General features: G+C 44.9%; 23 non-coding genes across 23 annotated transcripts; all 23 read left to right on the plus strand.

Moving 5' to 3' along the window:
- The first annotated feature begins 986 nt into the window (after window positions 1-986).
- On the plus strand, window positions 987-1202 carry LOC141303715 (small nucleolar RNA U3). Its single transcript, XR_012343684.1, has one exon. It is a non-coding gene; the product is annotated as a small nucleolar RNA U3 (small nucleolar RNA).
- A 1496-nt stretch (window positions 1203-2698) lies between these two features.
- trnan-guu (transfer RNA asparagine (anticodon GUU)) lies at window positions 2699-2772 on the plus strand. The gene has a single exon. It is a non-coding gene; the product is annotated as a tRNA-Asn (tRNA).
- A 582-nt stretch (window positions 2773-3354) lies between these two features.
- LOC141303773 (U4 spliceosomal RNA) lies at window positions 3355-3494 on the plus strand. The gene has a single exon (XR_012343740.1). It is a non-coding gene; the product is annotated as a U4 spliceosomal RNA (small nuclear RNA).
- Window positions 3495-4074: 580 nt separating this feature from the next.
- Window positions 4075-4215, plus strand: LOC141303745 (U4 spliceosomal RNA). The gene has a single exon (XR_012343713.1). It is a non-coding gene; the product is annotated as a U4 spliceosomal RNA (small nuclear RNA).
- A 973-nt stretch (window positions 4216-5188) lies between these two features.
- Window positions 5189-5404, plus strand: LOC141303716 (small nucleolar RNA U3). The gene has a single exon (XR_012343685.1). It is a non-coding gene; the product is annotated as a small nucleolar RNA U3 (small nucleolar RNA).
- Window positions 5405-6899: 1495 nt separating this feature from the next.
- Window positions 6900-6973, plus strand: trnan-guu (transfer RNA asparagine (anticodon GUU)). The gene has a single exon. It is a non-coding gene; the product is annotated as a tRNA-Asn (tRNA).
- A 582-nt stretch (window positions 6974-7555) lies between these two features.
- On the plus strand, window positions 7556-7695 carry LOC141303775 (U4 spliceosomal RNA). The gene has a single exon (XR_012343743.1). It is a non-coding gene; the product is annotated as a U4 spliceosomal RNA (small nuclear RNA).
- A 580-nt stretch (window positions 7696-8275) lies between these two features.
- LOC141303747 (U4 spliceosomal RNA) lies at window positions 8276-8416 on the plus strand. Its single transcript, XR_012343714.1, has one exon. It is a non-coding gene; the product is annotated as a U4 spliceosomal RNA (small nuclear RNA).
- Window positions 8417-9389: 973 nt separating this feature from the next.
- LOC141303717 (small nucleolar RNA U3) lies at window positions 9390-9605 on the plus strand. Its single transcript, XR_012343686.1, has one exon. It is a non-coding gene; the product is annotated as a small nucleolar RNA U3 (small nucleolar RNA).
- A 1496-nt stretch (window positions 9606-11101) lies between these two features.
- On the plus strand, window positions 11102-11175 carry trnan-guu (transfer RNA asparagine (anticodon GUU)). Its single transcript has one exon. It is a non-coding gene; the product is annotated as a tRNA-Asn (tRNA).
- A 582-nt stretch (window positions 11176-11757) lies between these two features.
- Window positions 11758-11897, plus strand: LOC141303778 (U4 spliceosomal RNA). The gene has a single exon (XR_012343746.1). It is a non-coding gene; the product is annotated as a U4 spliceosomal RNA (small nuclear RNA).
- A 580-nt stretch (window positions 11898-12477) lies between these two features.
- On the plus strand, window positions 12478-12618 carry LOC141303771 (U4 spliceosomal RNA). Its single transcript, XR_012343738.1, has one exon. It is a non-coding gene; the product is annotated as a U4 spliceosomal RNA (small nuclear RNA).
- Window positions 12619-13591: 973 nt separating this feature from the next.
- Window positions 13592-13807, plus strand: LOC141303721 (small nucleolar RNA U3). The gene has a single exon (XR_012343691.1). It is a non-coding gene; the product is annotated as a small nucleolar RNA U3 (small nucleolar RNA).
- Window positions 13808-15301: 1494 nt separating this feature from the next.
- On the plus strand, window positions 15302-15375 carry trnan-guu (transfer RNA asparagine (anticodon GUU)). The gene has a single exon. It is a non-coding gene; the product is annotated as a tRNA-Asn (tRNA).
- A 582-nt stretch (window positions 15376-15957) lies between these two features.
- On the plus strand, window positions 15958-16097 carry LOC141303776 (U4 spliceosomal RNA). The gene has a single exon (XR_012343744.1). It is a non-coding gene; the product is annotated as a U4 spliceosomal RNA (small nuclear RNA).
- Window positions 16098-16677: 580 nt separating this feature from the next.
- LOC141303748 (U4 spliceosomal RNA) lies at window positions 16678-16818 on the plus strand. The gene has a single exon (XR_012343715.1). It is a non-coding gene; the product is annotated as a U4 spliceosomal RNA (small nuclear RNA).
- A 973-nt stretch (window positions 16819-17791) lies between these two features.
- Window positions 17792-18007, plus strand: LOC141303719 (small nucleolar RNA U3). The gene has a single exon (XR_012343689.1). It is a non-coding gene; the product is annotated as a small nucleolar RNA U3 (small nucleolar RNA).
- A 1496-nt stretch (window positions 18008-19503) lies between these two features.
- trnan-guu (transfer RNA asparagine (anticodon GUU)) lies at window positions 19504-19577 on the plus strand. Its single transcript has one exon. It is a non-coding gene; the product is annotated as a tRNA-Asn (tRNA).
- Window positions 19578-20159: 582 nt separating this feature from the next.
- LOC141303780 (U4 spliceosomal RNA) lies at window positions 20160-20299 on the plus strand. The gene has a single exon (XR_012343747.1). It is a non-coding gene; the product is annotated as a U4 spliceosomal RNA (small nuclear RNA).
- A 580-nt stretch (window positions 20300-20879) lies between these two features.
- On the plus strand, window positions 20880-21020 carry LOC141303749 (U4 spliceosomal RNA). The gene has a single exon (XR_012343716.1). It is a non-coding gene; the product is annotated as a U4 spliceosomal RNA (small nuclear RNA).
- Window positions 21021-21993: 973 nt separating this feature from the next.
- Window positions 21994-22209, plus strand: LOC141303722 (small nucleolar RNA U3). Its single transcript, XR_012343692.1, has one exon. It is a non-coding gene; the product is annotated as a small nucleolar RNA U3 (small nucleolar RNA).
- Window positions 22210-25591: 3382 nt separating this feature from the next.
- trnak-cuu (transfer RNA lysine (anticodon CUU)) lies at window positions 25592-25664 on the plus strand. Its single transcript has one exon. It is a non-coding gene; the product is annotated as a tRNA-Lys (tRNA).
- Window positions 25665-25855: 191 nt separating this feature from the next.
- Window positions 25856-25929, plus strand: trnan-guu (transfer RNA asparagine (anticodon GUU)). The gene has a single exon. It is a non-coding gene; the product is annotated as a tRNA-Asn (tRNA).
- Window positions 25930-26105: the final 176 nt, after the last annotated feature.

Genomic DNA, 26105 nt, shown 5'->3' on the forward strand with positions numbered 1-26105 from the left:
GTCTCTCTGGAGGCTTAGAGTTTTGTTGAGAAATATAGCCTTGTTTCGTTTAGGTTTTTTTTTCCTCGCCAAAAAAACGGTCTGCTGATGATAGTGCGCCAGAGCCAGAAGGTTTGTTGTTTTGTCAATGTGTTCTCAAGACAAGTATCGTTAAACTGCAACGCAATTACAGCTCACCGTTACCCGTCGTAAACATGTTGGGCCTGTCTGGTCCGGTGGCCTCTCAGTGGCGCTAAAGCTTCGAATGCGTGTCGAGCACAATGTATTAGCCTTCAACCGCCTTAACCACTGGACCACCTCGTCATCCGGCGGGGTTTCTTTATTTAACATTCCTGATTCATGTGCATGTGGATGCATTCTTCGTCTTTTGTTTCAGCCGCCGAGGGCCTGTTTTCCACTGAGGCCCTGCGCCAAACTCCCTATGAGACACAATCGAACGTTAGTAGTAACCTCCGATTACGGCCGAATGTGGATTCTGCTCGGACGACGGGGCACCGGTACATCCTTTGTAGCTTTAGCTTATTAGCCAAACGCTACACCAGTTTGCCATTTCCCATGAAATCATCCTTGATTTCCATAAGAAAGGTGCCCCAAATTGGTGGAAAATCACATCTCAACCATACGCTGTCCAAAGCATTAAACCGCCTTCACGCGGCAAAACAGAACATGTTGTTGGCCCGCACTGCTGGGTCAAACTGCGCTTCCCAAAAACAGATTGGGTCAAAACTGACAGAAGAAATCTCTAAGCCTGCTTTAAGCCCTACCCACGGGACGGGTTGACAGTCTCGCACAACGCGAGAGCCTCAGTTTTGCCTGTGTAATTTGGGGGCCAATGAAAACTGCATCCAACTAAAATTACAAACAAAATTTTAGGACTCTAATGATGTTTCAAATGTAACTTTTCTCATCTCTGTTGTTAGGTTGTAACCATCTCTGAGACTCAAAGTGTCAGAACTCGCCTAAGCTGGTTTTGCAAAATGGAGGTCAAGACTATACTTTCAGGGATCATTTCTATAGTTTCTAACTAGGAAATGTGTTTCAAAAGTGTAGTGTCTCCCAAACTACGATGATGAGCTTTGATACTCTTTTCTGAGCGTGAATCGGGTGTGGGGTAATGGTTTGTTTCATATGCTCCACACCATTGATGAACGTTCTGTGTGGCATTTAAGCAGCATAGAAGAAGAGAGTATGGTCAGAGTGGTCTCTGAAAAATGTAAATATCAGATTAAAAATCTTATGAGTCGTTATGATTGAGATTTTTTTTTTTTTTTTTTTTACATTTTTGTTGGTGGGTGTCACCAGCCTTGATATTCAGAATGTCAGGATAAGATGTCAGCTGGTTCTATCAACTTAAAGTTGCCATAAAATGCATTGAGAGAATATTTTAATTTGTTCTTTGATATCTGCATAGAAGGTATATGGCATAGGAAAGGGCAAACAATCTCCAGAAACGGTTTTACAGGACCATTTACAACCCTAGGATTTGTCCCTAGAATGAAATGCTCTGTTATTGCCTTTTTTGGAAGCTTCATGAATATTAATGAGCTCTGCTCCGATTGGCTGTTTCACAGAGCTGCTCATCTCTATAGCTGGCACATTGATAAAAATATTTATTTAATTAGGAGCTCTAGCGGCTTTTAATATGTGGTTTGTTGAATCTGCCGTTTTGTATCGCAGACATTTTAGTCTCATTACTGTGATCCATGTGCTCTGTGTAAAGTTATAATGCAGAGGGAGCGCTTCTTACCACACAAGTTCAGCTGCTTCTCGGTGATACTCTGGATCTGTAAATCATTCGCCATCATCAGCGCAGTTATTTCTCCATCATTCACCATCATCAGCACAGTCATCTCTCTGTTTATGTGGTAAGTGATATCTTTTGTACTGCAATGTAACAGGCTAGCGCTAGCATTAAGCTAACCGTGTCCCTTCAGTGGCTTGCCTTGTTTTACTGATGTACTGACGTTACCGATGATTGGGCGATGCAAATGTTGGAGGCGTAACTATTAACGATCCCGGGACTGTTGCGTAACTGTCGGTGTTATGTTGGAATTGACATATAAATCTAGTGTTTGCAAAAGACCACCGAAATATAGAAGATTTATCCTTATCCTTATATAGATTTATCCTTGATTTCCATAAGAAAGGTGCCCCAAATTGGTGGAAAATCACATCTCAACCATACGCTGACCAAAGCATTGAACCGCCTTCACGCGGCAAGACAGAACATGTTGTTGGCCCGCACTGCTGGGTCAAACTGCGCTTCCCAATAACAGATTGGGTCAAAACTGACAGAAGAAAACTCTAAGCCTGCTCTAAGCACTACCCACGGGACGGCTCGACAGTCTTGCACAACGCGAGAGCCTCCGTTTCGCCTGTGTCATTTGGGAGCCGATGAAAACTGCGTCCGACCCGGTGAAGGAGACCACAACCAGCCCGGCTAGCTCAGTCGGTAGAGCATGAGACTCTTAATCTCAGGGTCGTGGGTTCGAGCCCCACGTTGGGCGGCTCTGTTGGCGCTCTTTCTTCCCAACAGGGTGGCGGGCTCCAGCGTGCCCATTCTCCGCACAGGCTAAGTGGATTTTGCGAGCTCCGGAAACATCTTTCAAAACAGCCTGTTAGTACGTGCGATTCTAATCCCTAACCCTAACCCTTGCTTTTACAACCGTGATCCCGCGGCAGCAGATGCGCAATGTCTGTCTCTGTGGCGCAATCGGTTAGCGCGTTCGGCTGTTAACCGAAAGGTTGGTGGTTCGAGCCCACCCAGGGACGTGTGAAATGCCGGTGTTTTGCACGCGCGTCAGGTGTCCACTAACGCCTATGCCATTCTTAGGGTTGCGAGGCACAGCTTTCTCAGGGCGTTTATCCTGTGCACCTTCAATAAGCTGGCTTCTTTTAAAAGAAGTCAGCGGCGGGTGTTTGGTGAACATTTTCACCAGCTCGAGTTTGCTGTGGCATGTGGATTCATTCTTTACTGATGATCTGTCTCTGGGGCTCATCTAGTTGACATGGTATCCGCTGACATTCGGCTGAAGGTGCTGATCCACCATCTGCTCTTGGTACGGACTGGATCCGGGGGACTGCAGTGACCATCTAATCGGAATACAGAATGGATATGGCGGCTACGGTGACCTCAGAATAAGAACAAACAGACTAATATTAATGTAGATGCAAAAGTTCCATGTTGCCACAGTGTCAGATTGGAGAGGATCTGGTTTTCACAGTCTTGCGTCGATGGCCGTCTAGGTGAAGAGGTCTTCACTGATGATCTGTCTCTGGGGCTCATCCAGCTTGCTATCACCTTGTCGGATCACATCCACGTAGCTGCAAGAAAAGGTCACGACCGTCACCGGTATTCTATCGCAGAGGCAATGTTGTAGCTTGTGTGGTTTATCTGAGGTGTGATCATTGCTGGTTGTAAACTTTCCCCGATATCCCATCGGGATGATTTGAAATACAGTCAGCTTCGACAGTTTTTGCCGGTCTCTCTGGACGCTTCTTGAAAAACAAAGTTTTGCTTCGTTTTGTTGGAGTGGCTGGTTGTTGGTCCTCGTCAAAGAGGTGTCTACAGATCATAGCGTGCCGGAGCCAGAAGATTTGTTGTTTTGTCAATATGCTCTCAAGACTTCGCTGCAGGTATCATTAAACTACAGCACAATCACAGCTCACCGCTACCCATCGTAAACAGGTTGGGCCTGTCTGTTCTGGTGGGCTCTCAGTGGTGCTAAATCATCAAATGAAGAGGACGGGATTCAAACCCACACAAACCAAGGTGTGCCTAGCACAACGGATTAGCCTTGCATCGCCTTAACCACTCGGCCACCTCGTCATTTTACGTGACATCTTTTATTTAGCACTCCTGATTCAGATCATCAGTTCATTAGTAGAGAACTCAAAGAACTGAACTGAGTGTGTTAGATAAGGAGGACACACAAAACACCTCTAATCTGTTCCGTAGAAACACGGTGCAGCAACCCGTGGCAGGAGACTGTTTGTGCGGCAGTTTAAAGCTTGCTACCACCTTGTCGGTTCACATCCACGTAGGTGCAGAAAAAGGTCACGACCGTCGCCGGCATTCTTTCGCAGAGGCAATATTGTAGCCTATGAGGTTTGTCCGAGGCGCGATCATTGCTGGTTGAAAACTTTACCCAATACCCCGCCAGGATGACTTGAAATACAGTTATCTTTGGCAATTTTTGCTAGTCTCTCTGGAGGCTTAGAGTTTTGTTGAGAAATATAGCCTTGTTTCGTTTAGGTTTTTTTTTCCTCGCCAAAAAAACGGTCTGCTGATGATAGTGCGCCAGAGCCAGAAGGTTTGTTGTTTTGTCAATGTGTTCTCAAGACAAGTATCGTTAAACTGCAACGCAATTACAGCTCACCGTTACCCGTCGTAAACATGTTGGGCCTGTCTGGTCCGGTGGCCTCTCAGTGGCGCTAAAGCTTCGAATGCGTGTCGAGCACAATGTATTAGCCTTCAACCGCCTTAACCACTGGACCACCTCGTCATCCGGCGGGGTTTCTTTATTTAACATTCCTGATTCATGTGCATGTGGATGCATTCTTCGTCTTTTGTTTCAGCCGCCGAGGGCCTGTTTTCCACTGAGGCCCTGCGCCAAACTCCCTATGAGACACAATCGAACGTTAGTAGTAACCTCCGATTACGGCCGAATGTGGATTCTGCTCGGACGACGGGGCACCGGTACATCCTTTGTAGCTTTAGCTTATTAGCCAAACGCTACACCAGTTTGCCATTTCCCATGAAATCATCCTTGATTTCCATAAGAAAGGTGCCCCAAATTGGTGGAAAATCACATCTCAACCATACGCTGTCCAAAGCATTAAACCGCCTTCACGCGGCAAAACAGAACATGTTGTTGGCCCGCACTGCTGGGTCAAACTGCGCTTCCCAAAAACAGATTGGGTCAAAACTGACAGAAGAAATCTCTAAGCCTGCTTTAAGCCCTACCCACGGGACGGGTTGACAGTCTCGCACAACGCGAGAGCCTCAGTTTTGCCTGTGTAATTTGGGGGCCAATGAAAACTGCATCCAACTAAAATTACAAACAAAATTTTAGGACTCTAATGATGTTTCAAATGTAACTTTTCTCATCTCTGTTGTTAGGTTGTAACCATCTCTGAGACTCAAAGTGTCAGAACTCGCCTAAGCTGGTTTTGCAAAATGGAGGTCAAGACTATACTTTCAGGGATCATTTCTATAGTTTCTAACTAGGAAATGTGTTTCAAAAGTGTAGTGTCTCCCAAACTACGATGATGAGCTTTGATACTCTTTTCTGAGCGTGAATCGGGTGTGGGGTAATGGTTTGTTTCATATGCTCCACACCATTGATGAACGTTCTGTGTGGCATTTAAGCAGCATAGAAGAAGAGAGTATGGTCAGAGTGGTCTCTGAAAAATGTAAATATCAGATTAAAAATCTTATGAGTCGTTATGATTGAGATTTTTTTTTTTTTTTTTTTACATTTTTGTTGGTGGGTGTCACCAGCCTTGATATTCAGAATGTCAGGATAAGATGTCAGCTGGTTCTATCAACTTAAAGTTGCCATAAAATGCATTGAGAGAATATTTTAATTTGTTCTTTGATATCTGCATAGAAGGTATATGGCATAGGAAAGGGCAAACAATCTCCAGAAACGGTTTTACAGGACCATTTACAACCCTAGGATTTGTCCCTAGAATGAAATGCTCTGTTATTGCCTTTTTTGGAAGCTTCATGAATATTAATGAGCTCTGCTCCGATTGGCTGTTTCACAGAGCTGCTCATCTCTATAGCTGGCACATTGATAAAAATATTTATTTAATTAGGAGCTCTAGCGGCTTTTAATATGTGGTTTGTTGAATCTGCCGTTTTGTATCGCAGACATTTTAGTCTCATTACTGTGATCCATGTGCTCTGTGTAAAGTTATAATGCAGAGGGAGCGCTTCTTACCACACAAGTTCAGCTGCTTCTCGGTGATACTCTGGATCTGTAAATCATTCGCCATCATCAGCGCAGTTATTTCTCCATCATTCACCATCATCAGCACAGTCATCTCTCTGTTTATGTGGTAAGTGATATCTTTTGTACTGCAATGTAACAGGCTAGCGCTAGCATTAAGCTAACCGTGTCCCTTCAGTGGCTTGCCTTGTTTTACTGATGTACTGACGTTACCGATGATTGGGCGATGCAAATGTTGGAGGCGTAACTATTAACGATCCCGGGACTGTTGCGTAACTGTCGGTGTTATGTTGGAATTGACATATAAATCTAGTGTTTGCAAAAGACCACCGAAATATAGAAGATTTATCCTTATCCTTATATAGATTTATCCTTGATTTCCATAAGAAAGGTGCCCCAAATTGGTGGAAAATCACATCTCAACCATACGCTGACCAAAGCATTGAACCGCCTTCACGCGGCAAGACAGAACATGTTGTTGGCCCGCACTGCTGGGTCAAACTGCGCTTCCCAATAACAGATTGGGTCAAAACTGACAGAAGAAAACTCTAAGCCTGCTCTAAGCACTACCCACGGGACGGCTCGACAGTCTTGCACAACGCGAGAGCCTCCGTTTCGCCTGTGTCATTTGGGAGCCGATGAAAACTGCGTCCGACCCGGTGAAGGAGACCACAACCAGCCCGGCTAGCTCAGTCGGTAGAGCATGAGACTCTTAATCTCAGGGTCGTGGGTTCGAGCCCCACGTTGGGCGGCTCTGTTGGCGCTCTTTCTTCCCAACAGGGTGGCGGGCTCCAGCGTGCCCATTCTCCGCACAGGCTAAGTGGATTTTGCGAGCTCCGGAAACATCTTTCAAAACAGCCTGTTAGTACGTGCGATTCTAATCCCTAACCCTAACCCTTGCTTTTACAACCGTGATCCCGCGGCAGCAGATGCGCAATGTCTGTCTCTGTGGCGCAATCGGTTAGCGCGTTCGGCTGTTAACCGAAAGGTTGGTGGTTCGAGCCCACCCAGGGACGTGTGAAATGCCGGTGTTTTGCACGCGCGTCAGGTGTCCACTAACGCCTATGCCATTCTTAGGGTTGCGAGGCACAGCTTTCTCAGGGCGTTTATCCTGTGCACCTTCAATAAGCTGGCTTCTTTTAAAAGAAGTCAGCGGCGGGTGTTTGGTGAACATTTTCACCAGCTCGAGTTTGCTGTGGCATGTGGATTCATTCTTTACTGATGATCTGTCTCTGGGGCTCATCTAGTTGACATGGTATCCGCTGACATTCGGCTGAAGGTGCTGATCCACCATCTGCTCTTGGTACGGACTGGATCCGGGGGACTGCAGTGACCATCTAATCGGAATACAGAATGGATATGGCGGCTACGGTGACCTCAGAATAAGAACAAACAGACTAATATTAATGTAGATGCAAAAGTTCCATGTTGACACAGTGTCAGATTGGAGAGGATCTGGTTTTCACAGTCTTGCGTCGATGGCCGTCTAGGTGAAGAGGTCTTCACTGATGATCTGTCTCTGGGGCTCATCCAGCTTGCTATCACCTTGTCGGATCACATCCACGTAGCTGCAAGAAAAGGTCACGACCGTCACCGGTATTCTATCGCAGAGGCAATGTTGTAGCTTGTGTGGTTTATCTGAGGTGTGATCATTGCTGGTTGTAAACTTTCCCCGATATCCCATCGGGATGATTTGAAATACAGTCAGCTTCGACAGTTTTTGCCGGTCTCTCTGGACGCTTCTTGAAAAACAAAGTTTTGCTTCGTTTTGTTGGAGTGGCTGGTTGTTGGTCCTCGTCAAAGAGGTGTCTACAGATCATAGCGTGCCGGAGCCAGAAGATTTGTTGTTTTGTCAATATGCTCTCAAGACTTCGCTGCAGGTATCATTAAACTACAGCACAATCACAGCTCACCGCTACCCATCGTAAACAGGTTGGGCCTGTCTGTTCTGGTGGGCTCTCAGTGGTGCTAAATCATCAAATGAAGAGGACGGGATTCAAACCCACACAAACCAAGGTGTGCCTAGCACAACGGATTAGCCTTGCATCGCCTTAACCACTCGGCCACCTCGTCATTTTACGTGACATCTTTTATTTAGCACTCCTGATTCAGATCATCAGTTCATTAGTAGAGAACTCAAAGAACTGAACTGAGTGTGTTAGATAAGGAGGACACACAAAACACCTCTAATCTGTTCCGTAGAAACACGGTGCAGCAACCCGTGGCAGGAGACTGTTTGTGCGGCAGTTTAAAGCTTGCTACCACCTTGTCGGTTCACATCCACGTAGGTGCAGAAAAAGGTCACGACCGTCGCCGGCATTCTTTCGCAGAGGCAATATTGTAGCCTATGAGGTTTGTCCGAGGCGCGATCATTGCTGGTTGAAAACTTTACCCAATACCCCGCCAGGATGACTTGAAATACAGTTATCTTTGGCAATTTTTGCTAGTCTCTCTGGAGGCTTAGAGTTTTGTTGAGAAATATAGCCTTGTTTCGTTTAGGTTTTTTTTTCCTCGCCAAAAAAACGGTCTGCTGATGATAGTGCGCCAGAGCCAGAAGGTTTGTTGTTTTGTCAATGTGTTCTCAAGACAAGTATCGTTAAACTGCAACGCAATTACAGCTCACCGTTACCCGTCGTAAACATGTTGGGCCTGTCTGGTCCGGTGGCCTCTCAGTGGCGCTAAAGCTTCGAATGCGTGTCGAGCACAATGTATTAGCCTTCAACCGCCTTAACCACTGGACCACCTCGTCATCCGGCGGGGTTTCTTTATTTAACATTCCTGATTCATGTGCATGTGGATGCATTCTTCGTCTTTTGTTTCAGCCGCCGAGGGCCTGTTTTCCACTGAGGCCCTGCGCCAAACTCCCTATGAGACACAATCGAACGTTAGTAGTAACCTCCGATTACGGCCGAATGTGGATTCTGCTCGGACGACGGGGCACCGGTACATCCTTTGTAGCTTTAGCTTATTAGCCAAACGCTACACCAGTTTGCCATTTCCCATGAAATCATCCTTGATTTCCATAAGAAAGGTGCCCCAAATTGGTGGAAAATCACATCTCAACCATACGCTGTCCAAAGCATTAAACCGCCTTCACGCGGCAAAACAGAACATGTTGTTGGCCCGCACTGCTGGGTCAAACTGCGCTTCCCAAAAACAGATTGGGTCAAAACTGACAGAAGAAATCTCTAAGCCTGCTTTAAGCCCTACCCACGGGACGGGTTGACAGTCTCGCACAACGCGAGAGCCTCAGTTTTGCCTGTGTAATTTGGGGGCCAATGAAAACTGCATCCAACTAAAATTACAAACAAAATTTTAGGACTCTAATGATGTTTCAAATGTAACTTTTCTCATCTCTGTTGTTAGGTTGTAACCATCTCTGAGACTCAAAGTGTCAGAACTCGCCTAAGCTGGTTTTGCAAAATGGAGGTCAAGACTATACTTTCAGGGATCATTTCTATAGTTTCTAACTAGGAAATGTGTTTCAAAAGTGTAGTGTCTCCCAAACTACGATGATGAGCTTTGATACTCTTTTCTGAGCGTGAATCGGGTGTGGGGTAATGGTTTGTTTCATATGCTCCACACCATTGATGAACGTTCTGTGTGGCATTTAAGCAGCATAGAAGAAGAGAGTATGGTCAGAGTGGTCTCTGAAAAATGTAAATATCAGATTAAAAATCTTATGAGTCGTTATGATTGAGATTTTTTTTTTTTTTTTTTTTACATTTTTGTTGGTGGGTGTCACCAGCCTTGATATTCAGAATGTCAGGATAAGATGTCAGCTGGTTCTATCAACTTAAAGTTGCCATAAAATGCATTGAGAGAATATTTTAATTTGTTCTTTGATATCTGCATAGAAGGTATATGGCATAGGAAAGGGCAAACAATCTCCAGAAACGGTTTTACAGGACCATTTACAACCCTAGGATTTGTCCCTAGAATGAAATGCTCTGTTATTGCCTTTTTTGGAAGCTTCATGAATATTAATGAGCTCTGCTCCGATTGGCTGTTTCACAGAGCTGCTCATCTCTATAGCTGGCACATTGATAAAAATATTTATTTAATTAGGAGCTCTAGCGGCTTTTAATATGTGGTTTGTTGAATCTGCCGTTTTGTATCGCAGACATTTTAGTCTCATTACTGTGATCCATGTGCTCTGTGTAAAGTTATAATGCAGAGGGAGCGCTTCTTACCACACAAGTTCAGCTGCTTCTCGGTGATACTCTGGATCTGTAAATCATTCGCCATCATCAGCGCAGTTATTTCTCCATCATTCACCATCATCAGCACAGTCATCTCTCTGTTTATGTGGTAAGTGATATCTTTTGTACTGCAATGTAACAGGCTAGCGCTAGCATTAAGCTAACCGTGTCCCTTCAGTGGCTTGCCTTGTTTTACTGATGTACTGACGTTACCGATGATTGGGCGATGCAAATGTTGGAGGCGTAACTATTAACGATCCCGGGACTGTTGCGTAACTGTCGGTGTTATGTTGGAATTGACATATAAATCTAGTGTTTGCAAAAGACCACCGAAATATAGAAGATTTATCCTTATCCTTATATAGATTTATCCTTGATTTCCATAAGAAAGGTGCCCCAAATTGGTGGAAAATCACATCTCAACCATACGCTGACCAAAGCATTGAACCGCCTTCACGCGGCAAGACAGAACATGTTGTTGGCCCGCACTGCTGGGTCAAACTGCGCTTCCCAATAACAGATTGGGTCAAAACTGACAGAAGAAAACTCTAAGCCTGCTCTAAGCACTACCCACGGGACGGCTCGACAGTCTTGCACAACGCGAGAGCCTCCGTTTCGCCTGTGTCATTTGGGAGCCGATGAAAACTGCGTCCGACCCGGTGAAGGAGACCACAACCAGCCCGGCTAGCTCAGTCGGTAGAGCATGAGACTCTTAATCTCAGGGTCGTGGGTTCGAGCCCCACGTTGGGCGGCTCTGTTGGCGCTCTTTCTTCCCAACAGGGTGGCGGGCTCCAGCGTGCCCATTCTCCGCACAGGCTAAGTGGATTTTGCGAGCTCCGGAAACATCTTTCAAAACAGCCTGTTAGTACGTGCGATTCTAATCCCTAACCCTAACCCTTGCTTTTACAACCGTGATCCCGCGGCAGCAGATGCGCAATGTCTGTCTCTGTGGCGCAATCGGTTAGCGCGTTCGGCTGTTAACCGAAAGGTTGGTGGTTCGAGCCCACCCAGGGACGTGTGAAATGCCGGTGTTTTGCACGCGCGTCAGGTGTCCACTAACGCCTATGCCATTCTTAGGGTTGCGAGGCACAGCTTTCTCAGGGCGTTTATCCTGTGCACCTTCAATAAGCTGGCTTCTTTTAAAAGAAGTCAGCGGCGGGTGTTTGGTGAACATTTTCACCAGCTCGAGTTTGCTGTGGCATGTGGATTCATTCTTTACTGATGATCTGTCTCTGGGGCTCATCTAGTTGACATGGTATCCGCTGACATTCGGCTGAAGGTGCTGATCCACCATCTGCTCTTGGTACGGACTGGATCCGGGGGACTGCAGTGACCATCTAATCGGAATACAGAATGGATATGGCGGCTACGGTGACCTCAGAATAAGAACAAACAGACTAATATTAATGTAGATGCAAAAGTTCCATGTTGCCACAGTGTCAGATTGGAGAGGATCTGGTTTTCACAGTCTTGCGTCGATGGCCGTCTAGGTGAAGAGGTCTTCACTGATGATCTGTCTCTGGGGCTCATCCAGCTTGCTATCACCTTGTCGGATCACATCCACGTAGCTGCAAGAAAAGGTCACGACCGTCACCGGTATTCTATCGCAGAGGCAATGTTGTAGCTTGTGTGGTTTATCTGAGGTGTGATCATTGCTGGTTGTAAACTTTCCCCGGTATCCCATCGGGATGATTTGAAATACAGTCAGCTTCGACAGTTTTTGCCGGTCTCTCTGGACGCTTCTTGAAAAACAAAGTTTTGCTTCGTTTTGTTGGAGTGGCTGGTTGTTGGTCCTCGTCAAAGAGGTGTCTACAGATCATAGCGTGCCGGAGCCAGAAGATTTGTTGTTTTGTCAATATGCTCTCAAGACTTCGCTGCAGGTATCATTAAACTACAGCACAATCACAGCTCACCGCTACCCATCGTAAACAGGTTGGGCCTGTCTGTTCTGGTGGGCTCTCAGTGGTGCTAAATCATCAAATGAAGAGGACGGGATTCAAACCCACACAAACCAAGGTGTGCCTAGCACAACGGATTAGCCTTGCATCGCCTTAACCACTCGGCCACCTCGTCATTTTACGTGACATCTTTTATTTAGCACTCCTGATTCAGATCATCAGTTCATTAGTAGAGAACTCAAAGAACTGAACTGAGTGTGTTAGATAAGGAGGACACACAAAACACCTCTAATCTGTTCCGTAGAAACACGGTGCAGCAACCCGTGGCAGGAGACTGTTTGTGCGGCAGTTTAAAGCTTGCTACCACCTTGTCGGTTCACATCCACGTAGGTGCAGAAAAAGGTCACGACCGTCGCCGGCATTCTTTCGCAGAGGCAATATTGTAGCCTATGAGGTTTGTCCGAGGCGCGATCATTGCTGGTTGATAACTTTACCCAATACCCCGCCAGGATGACTTGAAATACAGTTATCTTTGGCAATTTTTGCTAGTCTCTCTGGAGGCTTAGAGTTTTGTTGAGAAATATAGCCTTGTTTCGTTTAGGTTTTTTTTTCCTCGCCAAAAAAACGGTCTGCTGATGATAGTGCGCCAGAGCCAGAAGGTTTGTTGTTTTGTCAATGTGTTCTCAAGACAAGTATCGTTAAACTGCAACGCAATTACAGCTCACCGTTACCCGTCGTAAACATGTTGGGCCTGTCTGGTCCGGTGGCCTCTCAGTGGCGCTAAAGCTTCGAATGCGTGTCGAGCACAATGTATTAGCCTTCAACCGCCTTAACCACTGGACCACCTCGTCATCCGGCGGGGTTTCTTTATTTAACATTCCTGATTCATGTGCATGTGGATGCATTCTTCGTCTTTTGTTTCAGCCGCCGAGGGCCTGTTTTCCACTGAGGCCCTGTGCCAAACTCCCTATGAGACACAATCGAACGTTAGTAGTAACCTCCGATTACGGCCGAATGTGGATTCTGCTCGGACGACGGGGCACCGGTACATCCTTTGTAGCTTTAGCTTATTAGCCAAACGCTACACCAGTTTGCCATTTCCCATGAAATCATCCTTGATTTCCATAAGAAAGGTGCCCCAAATTGGTGGAAAATCACATCTCAACCATACGCTGTCCAAAGCATTAAACCGCCTTCACGCGGCAAAACAGAACATGTTGTTGGCCCGCACTGCTGGGTCAAACTGCGCTTCCCAAAAACAGATTGGGTCAAAACTGACAGAAGAAATCTCTAAGCCTGCTTTAAGCCCTACCCACGGGACGGGTTGACAGTCTCGCACAACGCGAGAGCCTCAGTTTCGCCTGTGTAATTTGGGGGCCAATGAAAACTGCATCCAACTAAAATTACAAACAAAATTTTAGGACTCTAATGATGTTTCAAATGTAACTTTTCTCATCTCTGTTGTTAGGTTGTAACCATCTCTGAGACTCAAAGTGTCAGAACTCGCCTAAGCTGGTTTTGCAAAATGGAGGTCAAGACTATACTTTCAGGGATCATTTCTATAGTTTCTAACTAGGAAATGTGTTTCAAAAGTGTAGTGTCTCCCAAACTACGATGATGAGCTTTGATACTCTTTTCTGAGCGTGAATCGGGTGTGGGGTAATGGTTTGTTTCATATGCTCCACACCATTGATGAACGTTCTGTGTGGCATTTAAGCAGCATAGAAGAAGAGAGCATGGTCAGAGTGGTCTCTGAAAAATGTAAATATCAGATTAAAAATCTTATGAGTCGTTATGATTGAGATTTTTTTTTTTTTTTTTTACATTTTTGTTGGTGGGTGTCACCAGCCTTGATATTCAGAATGTCAGGATAAGATGTCAGCTGGTTCTATCAACTTAAAGTTGCCATAAAATGCATTGAGAGAATATTTTAATTTGTTCTTTGATATCTGCATAGAAGGTATATGGCATAGGAAAGGGCAAACAATCTCCAGAAACGGTTTTACAGGACCATTTACAACCCTAGGATTTGTCCCTAGAATGAAATGCTCTGTTATTGCCTTTTTTGGAAGCTTCATGAATATTAATGAGCTCTGCTCCGATTGGCTGTTTCACAGAGCTGCTCATCTCTATAGCTGGCACATTGATAAAAATATTTATTTAATTAGGAGCTCTAGCGGCTTTTAATATGTGGTTTGTTGAATCTGCCGTTTTGTATCGCAGACATTTTAGTCTCATTACTGTGATCCATGTGCTCTGTGTAAAGTTATAATGCAGAGGGAGCGCTTCTTACCACACAAGTTCAGCTGCTTCTCGGTGATACTCTGGATCTGTAAATCATTCGCCATCATCAGCGCAGTTATTTCTCCATCATTCACCATCATCAGCACAGTCATCTCTCTGTTTATGTGGTAAGTGATATCTTTTGTACTGCAATGTAACAGGCTAGCGCTAGCATTAAGCTAACCGTGTCCCTTCAGTGGCTTGCCTTGTTTTACTGATGTACTGACGTTACCGATGATTGGGCGATGCAAATGTTGGAGGCGTAACTATTAACGATCCCGGGACTGTTGCGTAACTGTCGGTGTTATGTTGGAATTGACATATAAATCTAGTGTTTGCAAAAGACCACCGAAATATAGAAGATTTATCCTTATCCTTATATAGATTTATCCTTGATTTCCATAAGAAAGGTGCCCCAAATTGGTGGAAAATCACATCTCAACCATACGCTGACCAAAGCATTGAACCGCCTTCACGCGGCAAGACAGAACATGTTGTTGGCCCGCACTGCTGGGTCAAACTGCGCTTCCCAATAACAGATTGGGTCAAAACTGACAGAAGAAAACTCTAAGCCTGCTCTAAGCACTACCCACGGGACGGCTCGACAGTCTTGCACAACGCGAGAGCCTCCGTTTCGCCTGTGTCATTTGGGAGCCGATGAAAACTGCGTCCGACCCGGTGAAGGAGACCACAACCAGCCCGGCTAGCTCAGTCGGTAGAGCATGAGACTCTTAATCTCAGGGTCGTGGGTTCGAGCCCCACGTTGGGCGGCTCTGTTGGCGCTCTTTCTTCCCAACAGGGTGGCGGGCTCCAGCGTGCCCATTCTCCGCACAGGCTAAGTGGATTTTGCGAGCTCCGGAAACATCTTTCAAAACAGCCTGTTAGTACGTGCGATTCTAATCCCTAACCCTAACCCTTGCTTTTACAACCGTGATCCCGCGGCAGCAGATGCGCAATGTCTGTCTCTGTGGCGCAATCGGTTAGCGCGTTCGGCTGTTAACCGAAAGGTTGGTGGTTCGAGCCCACCCAGGGACGTGTGAAATGCCGGTGTTTTGCACGCGCGTCAGGTGTCCACTAACGCCTATGCCATTCTTAGGGTTGCGAGGCACAGCTTTCTCAGGGCGTTTATCCTGTGCACCTTCAATAAGCTGGCTTCTTTTAAAAGAAGTCAGCGGCGGGTGTTTGGTGAACATTTTCACCAGCTCGAGTTTGCTGTGGCATGTGGATTCATTCTTTACTGATGATCTGTCTCTGGGGCTCATCTAGTTGACATGGTATCCGCTGACATTCGGCTGAAGGTGCTGATCCACCATCTGCTCTTGGTACGGACTGGATCCGGGGGACTGCAGTGACCATCTAATCGGAATACAGAATGGATATGGCGGCTACGGTGACCTCAGAATAAGAACAAACAGACTAATATTAATGTAGATGCAAAAGTTCCATGTTGCCACAGTGTCAGATTGGAGAGGATCTGGTTTTCACAGTCTTGCGTCGATGGCCGTCTAGGTGAAGAGGTCTTCACTGATGATCTGTCTCTGGGGCTCATCCAGCTTGCTATCACCTTGTCGGATCACATCCACGTAGCTGCAAGAAAAGGTCACGACCGTCACCGGTATTCTATCGCAGAGGCAATGTTGTAGCTTGTGTGGTTTATCTGAGGTGTGATCATTGCTGGTTGTAAACTTTCCCCGATATCCCATCGGGATGATTTGAAATACAGTCAGCTTCGACAGTTTTTGCCGGTCTCTCTGGACGCTTCTTGAAAAACAAAGTTTTGCTTCGTTTTGTTGGAGTGGCTGGTTGTTGGTCCTCGTCAAAGAGGTGTCTACAGATCATAGCGTGCCGGAGCCAGAAGATTTGTTGTTTTGTCAATATGCTCTCAAGACTTCGCTGCAGGTATCATTAAACTACAGCACAATCACAGCTCACCGCTACCCATCGTAAACAGGTTGGGCCTGTCTGTTCTGGTGGGCTCTCAGTGGTGCTAAATCATCAAATGAAGAGGACGGGATTCAAACCCACACAAACCAAGGTGTGCCTAGCACAACGGATTAGCCTTGCATCGCCTTAACCACTCGGCCACCTCGTCATTTTACGTGACATCTTTTATTTAGCACTCCTGATTCAGATCATCAGTTCATTAGTAGAGAACTCAAAGAACTGAACTGAGTGTGTTAGATAAGGAGGACACACAAAACACCTCTAATCTGTTCCGTAGAAACACGGTGCAGCAACCCGTGGCAGGAGACTGTTTGTGCGGCAGTTTAAAGCTTGCTACCACCTTGTCGGTTCACATCCACGTAGGTGCAGAAAAAGGTCACGACCGTCGCCGGCATTCTTTCGCAGAGGCAATATTGTAGCCTATGAGGTTTGTCCGAGGCGCGATCATTGCTGGTTGAAAACTTTACCCAATACCCCGCCAGGATGACTTGAAATACAGTTATCTTTGGCAATTTTTGCTAGTCTCTCTGGAGGCTTAGAGTTTTGTTGAGAAATATAGCCTTGTTTCGTTTAGGTTTTTTTTTCCTCGCCAAAAAAACGGTCTGCTGATGATAGTGCGCCAGAGCCAGAAGGTTTGTTGTTTTGTCAATGTGTTCTCAAGACAAGTATCGTTAAACTGCAACGCAATTACAGCTCACCGTTACCCGTCGTAAACATGTTGGGCCTGTCTGGTCCGGTGGCCTCTCAGTGGCGCTAAAGCTTCGAATGCGTGTCGAGCACAATGTATTAGCCTTCAACCGCCTTAACCACTGGACCACCTCGTCATCCGGCGGGGTTTCTTTATTTAACATTCCTGATTCATGTGCATGTGGATGCATTCTTCGTCTTTTGTTTCAGCCGCCGAGGGCCTGTTTTCCACTGAGGCCCTGCGCCAAACTCCCTATGAGACACAATCGAACGTTAGTAGTAACCTCCGATTACGGCCGAATGTGGATTCTGCTCGGACGACGGGGCACCGGTACATCCTTTGTAGCTTTAGCTTATTAGCCAAACGCTACACCAGTTTGCCATTTCCCATGAAATCATCCTTGATTTCCATAAGAAAGGTGCCCCAAATTGGTGGAAAATCACATCTCAACCATACGCTGTCCAAAGCATTAAACCGCCTTCACGCGGCAAAACAGAACATGTTGTTGGCCCGCACTGCTGGGTCAAACTGCGCTTCCCAAAAACAGATTGGGTCAAAACTGACAGAAGAAATCTCTAAGCCTGCTTTAAGCCCTACCCACGGGACGGGTTGACAGTCTCGCACAACGCGAGAGCCTCAGTTTTGCCTGTGTAATTTGGGGGCCAATGAAAACTGCATCCAACTAAAATTACAAACAAAATTTTAGGACTCTAATGATGTTTCAAATGTAACTTTTCTCATCTCTGTTGTTAGGTTGTAACCATCTCTGAGACTCAAAGTGTCAGAACTCGCCTAAGCTGGTTTTGCAAAATGGAGGTCAAGACTATACTTTCAGGGATCATTTCTATAGTTTCTAACTAGGAAATGTGTTTCAAAAGTGTAGTGTCTCCCAAACTACGATGATGAGCTTTGATACTCTTTTCTGAGCGTGAATCGGGTGTGGGGTAATGGTTTGTTTCATATGCTCCACACCATTGATGAACGTTCTGTGTGGCATTTAAGCAGCATAGAAGAAGAGAGTATGGTCAGAGTGGTCTCTGAAAAATGTAAATATCAGATTAAAAATCTTATGAGTCGTTATGATTGAGATTTTTTTTTTTTTTTTTTTTACATTTTTGTTGGTGGGTGTCACCAGCCTTGATATTCAGAATGTCAGGATAAGATGTCAGCTGGTTCTATCAACTTAAAGTTGCCATAAAATGCATTGAGAGAATATTTTAATTTGTTCTTTGATATCTGCATAGAAGGTATATGGCATAGGAAAGGGCAAACAATCTCCAGAAACGGTTTTACAGGACCATTTACAACCCTAGGATTTGTCCCTAGAATGAAATGCTCTGTTATTGCCTTTTTTGGAAGCTTCATGAATATTAATGAGCTCTGCTCCGATTGGCTGTTTCACAGAGCTGCTCATCTCTATAGCTGGCACATTGATAAAAATATTTATTTAATTAGGAGCTCTAGCGGCTTTTAATATGTGGTTTGTTGAATCTGCCGTTTTGTATCGCAGACATTTTAGTCTCATTACTGTGATCCATGTGCTCTGTGTAAAGTTATAATGCAGAGGGAGCGCTTCTTACCACACAAGTTCAGCTGCTTCTCGGTGATACTCTGGATCTGTAAATCATTCGCCATCATCAGCGCAGTTATTTCTCCATCATTCACCATCATCAGCACAGTCATCTCTCTGTTTATGTGGTAAGTGATATCTTTTGTACTGCAATGTAACAGGCTAGCGCTAGCATTAAGCTAACCGTGTCCCTTCAGTGGCTTGCCTTGTTTTACTGATGTACTGACGTTACCGATGATTGGGCGATGCAAATGTTGGAGGCGTAACTATTAACGATCCCGGGACTGTTGCGTAACTGTCGGTGTTATGTTGGAATTGACATATAAATCTAGTGTTTGCAAAAGACCACCGAAATATAGAAGATTTATCCTTATCCTTATATAGATTTATCCTTGATTTCCATAAGAAAGGTGCCCCAAATTGGTGGAAAATCACATCTCAACCATACGCTGACCAAAGCATTGAACCGCCTTCACGCGGCAAGACAGAACATGTTGTTGGCCCGCACTGCTGGGTCAAACTGCGCTTCCCAATAACAGATTGGGTCAAAACTGACAGAAGAAAACTCTAAGCCTGCTCTAAGCACTACCCACGGGACGGCTCGACAGTCTTGCACAACGCGAGAGCCTCCGTTTCGCCTGTGTCATTTGGGAGCCGATGAAAACTGCGTCCGACCCGGTGAAGGAGACCACAACCAGCCCGGCTAGCTCAGTCGGTAGAGCATGAGACTCTTAATCTCAGGGTCGTGGGTTCGAGCCCCACGTTGGGCGGCTCTGTTGGCGCTCTTTCTTCCCAACAGGGTGGCGGGCTCCAGCGTGCCCATTCTCCGCACAGGCTAAGTGGATTTTGCGAGCTCCGGAAACATCTTTCAAAACAGCCTGTTAGTACGTGCGATTCTAATCCCTAACCCTAACCCTTGCTTTTACAACCGTGATCCCGCGGCAGCAGATGCGCAATGTCTGTCTCTGTGGCGCAATCGGTTAGCGCGTTCGGCTGTTAACCGAAAGGTTGGTGGTTCGAGCCCACCCAGGGACGTGTGAAATGCCGGTGTTTTGCACGCGCGTCAGGTGTCCACTAACGCCTATGCCATTCTTAGGGTTGCGAGGCACAGCTTTCTCAGGGCGTTTATCCTGTGCACCTTCAATAAGCTGGCTTCTTTTAAAAGAAGTCAGCGGCGGGTGTTTGGTGAACATTTTCACCAGCTCGAGTTTGCTGTGGCATGTGGATTCATTCTTTACTGATGATCTGTCTCTGGGGCTCATCTAGTTGACATGGTATCCGCTGACATTCGGCTGAAGGTGCTGATCCACCATCTGCTCTTGGTACGGACTGGATCCGGGGGACTGCAGTGACCATCTAATCGGAATACAGAATGGATATGGCGGCTACGGTGACCTCAGAATAAGAACAAACAGACTAATATTAATGTAGATGCAAAAGTTCCATGTTGCCACAGTGTCAGATTGGAGAGGATCTGGTTTTCACAGTCTTGCGTCGATGGCCGTCTAGGTGAAGAGGTCTTCACTGATGATCTGTCTCTGGGGCTCATCCAGCTTGCTATCACCTTGTCGGATCACATCCACGTAGCTGCAAGAAAAGGTCACGACCGTCACCGGTATTCTATCGCAGAGGCAATGTTGTAGCTTGTGTGGTTTATCTGAGGTGTGATCATTGCTGGTTGTAAACTTTCCCCGGTATCCCATCGGGATGATTTGAAATACAGTCAGCTTCGACAGTTTTTGCCGGTCTCTCTGGACGCTTCTTGAAAAACAAAGTTTTGCTTCGTTTTGTTGGAGTGGCTGGTTGTTGGTCCTCGTCAAAGAGGTGTCTACAGATCATAGCGTGCCGGAGCCAGAAGATTTGTTGTTTTGTCAATATGCTCTCAAGACTTCGCTGCAGGTATCATTAAACTACAGCACAATCACAGCTCACCGCTACCCATCGTAAACAGGTTGGGCCTGTCTGTTCTGGTGGGCTCTCAGTGGTGCTAAATCATCAAATGAAGAGGACGGGATTCAAACCCACACAAACCAAGGTGTGCCTAGCACAACGGATTAGCCTTGCATCGCCTTAACCACTCGGCCACCTCGTCATTTTACGTGACATCTTTTATTTAGCACTCCTGATTCAGATCATCAGTTCATTAGTAGAGAACTCAAAGAACTGAACTGAGTGTGTTAGATAAGGAGGACACACAAAACACCTCTAATCTGTTCCGTAGAAACACGGTGCAGCAACCCGTGGCAGGAGACTGTTTGTGCGGCAGTTTAAAGCTTGCTACCACCTTGTCGGTTCACATCCACGTAGGTGCAGAAAAAGGTCACGACCGTCGCCGGCATTCTTTCGCAGAGGCAATATTGTAGCCTATGAGGTTTGTCCGAGGCGCGATCATTGCTGGTTGAAAACTTTACCCAATACCCCGCCAGGATGACTTGAAATACAGTTATCTTTGGCAATTTTTGCTAGTCTCTCTGGAGGCTTAGAGTTTTGTTGAGAAATATAGCCTTGTTTCGTTTAGGTTTTTTTTTCCTCGCCAAAAAAACGGTCTGCTGATGATAGTGCGCCAGAGCCAGAAGGTTTGTTGTTTTGTCAATGTGTTCTCAAGACAAGTATCGTTAAACTGCAACGCAATTACAGCTCACCGTTACCCGTCGTAAACATGTTGGGCCTGTCTGGTCCGGTGGCCTCTCAGTGGCGCTAAAGCTTCGAATGCGTGTCGAGCACAATGTATTAGCCTTCAACCGCCTTAACCACTGGACCACCTCGTCATCCGGCGGGGTTTCTTTATTTAACATTCCTGATTCATGTGCATGTGGATGCATTCTTCGTCTTTTGTTTCAGCCGCCGAGGGCCTGTTTTCCACTGAGGCCCTGCGCCAAACTCCCTATGAGACACAATCGAACGTTAGTAGTAACCTCCGATTACGGCCGAATGTGGATTCTGCTCGGACGACGGGGCACCGGTACATCCTTTGTAGCTTTAGCTTATTAGCCAAACGCTACACCAGTTTGCCATTTCCCATGAAATCATCCTTGATTTCCATAAGAAAGGTGCCCCAAATTGGTGGAAAATCACATCTCAACCATACGCTGTCCAAAGCATTAAACCGCCTTCACGCGGCAAAACAGAACATGTTGTTGGCCCGCACTGCTGGGTCAAACTGCGCTTCCCAAAAACAGATTGGGTCAAAACTGACAGAAGAAATCTCTAAGCCTGCTTTAAGCCCTACCCACGGGACGGGTTGACAGTCTCGCACAACGCGAGAGCCTCAGTTTCGCCTGTGTAATTTGGGGGCCAATGAAAACTGCATCCAACTAAAATTACAAACAAAATTTTAGGACTCTAATGATGTTTCAAATGTAACTTTTCTCATCTCTGTTGTTAGGTTGTAACCATCTCTGAGACTCAAAGTGTCAGAACTCGCCTAAGCTGGTTTTGCAAAATGGAGGTCAAGACTATACTTTCAGGGATCATTTCTATAGTTTCTAACTAGGAAATGTGTTTCAAAAGTGTAGTGTCTCCCAAACTACGATCATGAGCTTTGATACTCTTTTCTGAGCGTGAATCGGGTGTGGGGTAATGGTTTGTTTCATATGCTCCACACCATTGATGAACGTTCTGTGTGGCATTTAAGCAGCATAGAAGAAGAGAGTATGGTCAGAGTGGTCTCTGAAAAATGTAAATATCAGATTAAAAATCTTATGAGTCGTTATGATTGAGATTTTTTTTTTTTTTTTTTACATTTTTGTTGGTGGGTGTCACCAGCCTTGATATTCAGAATGTCAGGATAAGATGTCAGCTGGTTCTATCAACTTAAAGTTGCCATAAAATGCATTGAGAGAATATTTTAATTTGTTCTTTGATATCTGCATAGAAGGTATATGGCATAGGAAAGGGCAAACAATCTCCAGAAACGGTTTTACAGGACCATTTACAACCCTAGGATTTGTCCCTAGAATGAAATGCTCTGTTATTGCCTTTTTTGGAAGCTTCATGAATATTAATGAGCTCTGCTCCGATTGGCTGTTTCACAGAGCTGCTCATCTCTATAGCTGGCACATTGATAAAAATATTTATTTAATTAGGAGCTCTAGCGGCTTTTAATATGTGGTTTGTTGAATCTGCCGTTTTGTATCGCAGACATTTTAGTCTCATTACTGTGATCCATGTGCTCTGTGTAAAGTTATAATGCAGAGGGAGCGCTTCTTACCACACAAGTTCAGCTGCTTCTCGGTGATACTCTGGATCTGTAAATCATTCGCCATCATCAGCGCAGTTATTTCTCCATCATTCACCATCATCAGCACAGTCATCTCTCTGTTTATGTGGTAAGCAGTGGTGTCAAAAGTATTCACATTCATTACTCAAGTAGAAGTATAGATACTAAGATTTAAAAAGACTTTTGTAGAAGTTGAAGTATCAACTCAAGCTTTTTACTCAAGTAAAAGTATAAAAGTACTGGTTTCAAAACTACTTAAAGTAAAAAAGTAAAAGTAATGTAAGGGAAAAAAATGCCATTAAGGACCAAAGCTTAGGCCGCGCCACAGGGGCCTATTGTGCACTACCCCACCTCCCCAAAAAACATTTCTAAAGGCCATAATGACTATGTTATATTAAAATGTTAATGTTGAAAAATTTGGAATGCACTAGGCTACCTGTTTTAGCTGCATATTTGCCAATTGAAAATAAACGCATTTTATTACAATGCAAATAGGCTACATTAAAGAACCATAAATGTGTACTACTGAGCATTAACGTGTTTCATGGAGCGGAAGATATGATGATTAGTTGCTGCCTATAAGTATTGTTATCGCAACATTGTCAATCGCGTTGTCAATCGCAAACTATTATTTATTCAAACGTCTTTCTATCAAACTACCTACTATAGCTTCATTTGCAGAGGATGAAGAGAAAGCACCCGTTTGATAAATAAGCAAGTAGTCGAGAAATAATAACTTGTAAGAAATCATCTTTTTTGAGTAATGACCCGAACACTGGCTATATCCTTGCTGGAGTGCAGGGCTGGACTGGGGTTAACATTTGGCCTTGGACAAATCCAGCCCATCCAGCCTACAAGTTCCCCCGTGAGTTTTGTTGGATTATAGGGCCTTTAATTAAAGTAAATAAATGAATGAATAAAACAGGACAGAATCAAATAATGTTAGATACTGAATTCAAATGCGACTTTTATTAATAATTTATAAAATTAATAATGCATTTTTGTCACATAAAAATGCATGCAGTAAAGCATTGATTTTGAGCTAGAATGCAGGACTTTTATTGCTAAGAAATTCTGTAAAAATTACTTACTTTTGTAGAACACAAAAGATATTTTGTAGAATGTAACCAAACATATTTGTTTACCCTTGAATTCTACTCTATAGACACAATTTTTGAATTTCTCAAAGTATCTTCCTTTATGTTCCACAGAAGAAAGAAGTTCATACAGGATTGAAATTACATGATGTTGAGTAAATAATGAAAATTTTTATTTTTGGGTGAACTGTCCCTTTAAGAACTTTAATATGTATAGTAAACACCTCATTTATATAAGGCACTGATATTTATCTTTAATCAGGCTCTTACTGAATTAACATTTTACTCCAATTAAAATGAATTACAACTTAATATTTAAAAAGAAAGAAATTATTGCTTAAAATCCAGATATATACTGACTAGTATTAGTAAGATGTCGTCACAAGAATAAAATTACAATGGTTATGTTTTTTTAAATAATTCATAATAATAAACTATGAAAATTTTAATAAAAAAATGACAGTAATTATGTATTGACGTTTATCACTTTACCTCCTCATGCAGCTGTTTTCAGCAGCCCAGCAGAACCTACAGAACCTTTAATGTTCTCATATCACACAACTGCCTAACACAATTCTGTGTTAAATCTAAATGCGTCAAGCAACTTGAACTTGCGCTATTTATCACTTTGCATCGCGCTGTGCGGGTGACTGATTCCGCCACGTCACACTTTTGGACTATTTGCAGTTTCGAATGTCATTTAAAATAGCGCATAATATGCGGGAGGTCTGCCTCTCTTCGGCGATCGGCCCACCGGGAATGTCCCGGTTCTCCCCGATGGCCAGGAGTGTGACGTGATTTGTGTCATGTCACGTGCAGGTGTGATGGATCGTGTACAAACCAATAGGGTGTCGGAATGGTATATGTTTATACTTCTCATCCAACCACAACCAAATTCACTCTATGTGGATGGCGCAATTTATCTGGATAGTTTTTTTTTTTTGAAAGATGACATGAATGAAAACTAGCCGAAAAGAAATAGGAGTAACGAGTCTATTTTTAAAATGTAAGGAGTAGAAAGTACAGATAATTGCGTGAAAATGTAAGGAGTAGAAGTAAAAAGTCGTCTGAAAAATAATTACTCCAGTAAAGTATAGATACTCAAAATTTCTACTTAAGTAAGGTAACGAAGTATTTGTACTTCGTTACTTGACACCTCTGGTGGTAAGTGATATCTTTTGTACTGCAATGTAACAGGCTAGCGCTAGCATTAAGCTAACCATGTCCCTTCAGTGGCTTGCCTTGTTTTACTGATGTACTGACGTTACCGATGATTGGGCGATGCAAATGTTGGAGGCGTAACTATTAACGATCCCGGGACTGTTGCGTAACTGTCGGTGTTATGTTGGAATTGACATATAAATCTAGTGTTTGCAAAAGACCACCGAAATATAGAAGATTTATCCTTATCCTTATATAGATTTATCCTTGATTTCCATAAGAAAGGTGCCCCAAATTGGTGGAAAATCACATCTCAACCATACGCTGACCAAAGCATTGAACCGCCTTCACGCGGCAAGACAGAACATGTTGTTGGCCCGCACTGCTGGGTCAAACTGCGCTTCCCAATAACAGATTGGGTCAAAACTGACAGAAGAAAACTCTAAGCCTGCTCTAAGCACTACCCACGGGACGGCTCGACAGTCTTGCACAACGCGAGAGCCTCCGTTTCGCCTGTGTCATTTGGGAGCCGATGAAAACTGCGTCCGACCCGGTGAAGGAGACCACAACCAGCCCGGCTAGCTCAGTCGGTAGAGCATGAGACTCTTAATCTCAGGGTCGTGGGTTCGAGCCCCACGTTGGGCGGCTCTGTTGGCGCTCTTTCTTCCCAACAGGGTGGCGGGCTCCAGCGTGCCCATTCTCCGCACAGGCTAAGTGGATTTTGCGAGCTCCGGAAACATCTTTCAAAACAGCCTGTTAGTACGTGCGATTCTAATCCCTAACCCTAACCCTTGCTTTTACAACCGTGATCCCGCGGCAGCAGATGCGCAATGGCTGTCTCTGTGGCGCAATCGGTTAGCGCGTTCGGCTGTTAACCGAAAGGTTGGTGGTTCGAGCCCACCCAGGGACGTGTGAAATGCCGGTGTTTTGCACGCGCGTCAGGTGTCCACTAACGCCTATGCCATTCTTAGGGTTGCGAGGCACAGCTTTCTCAGGGCGTTTATCCTGTGCACCTTCAATAAGCTGGCTTCTTTTAAAAGAAGTCAGCGGCGGGTGTTTGGTGAACATTTTCACCAGCTCGAGTTT

Source organism: Garra rufa, unplaced genomic scaffold, assembly GCF_049309525.1.
Source record: "Garra rufa unplaced genomic scaffold, GarRuf1.0 hap1_unplaced_001, whole genome shotgun sequence".
NCBI classification, from domain to species: Eukaryota; Metazoa; Chordata; class Actinopteri; order Cypriniformes; family Cyprinidae; genus Garra; species Garra rufa.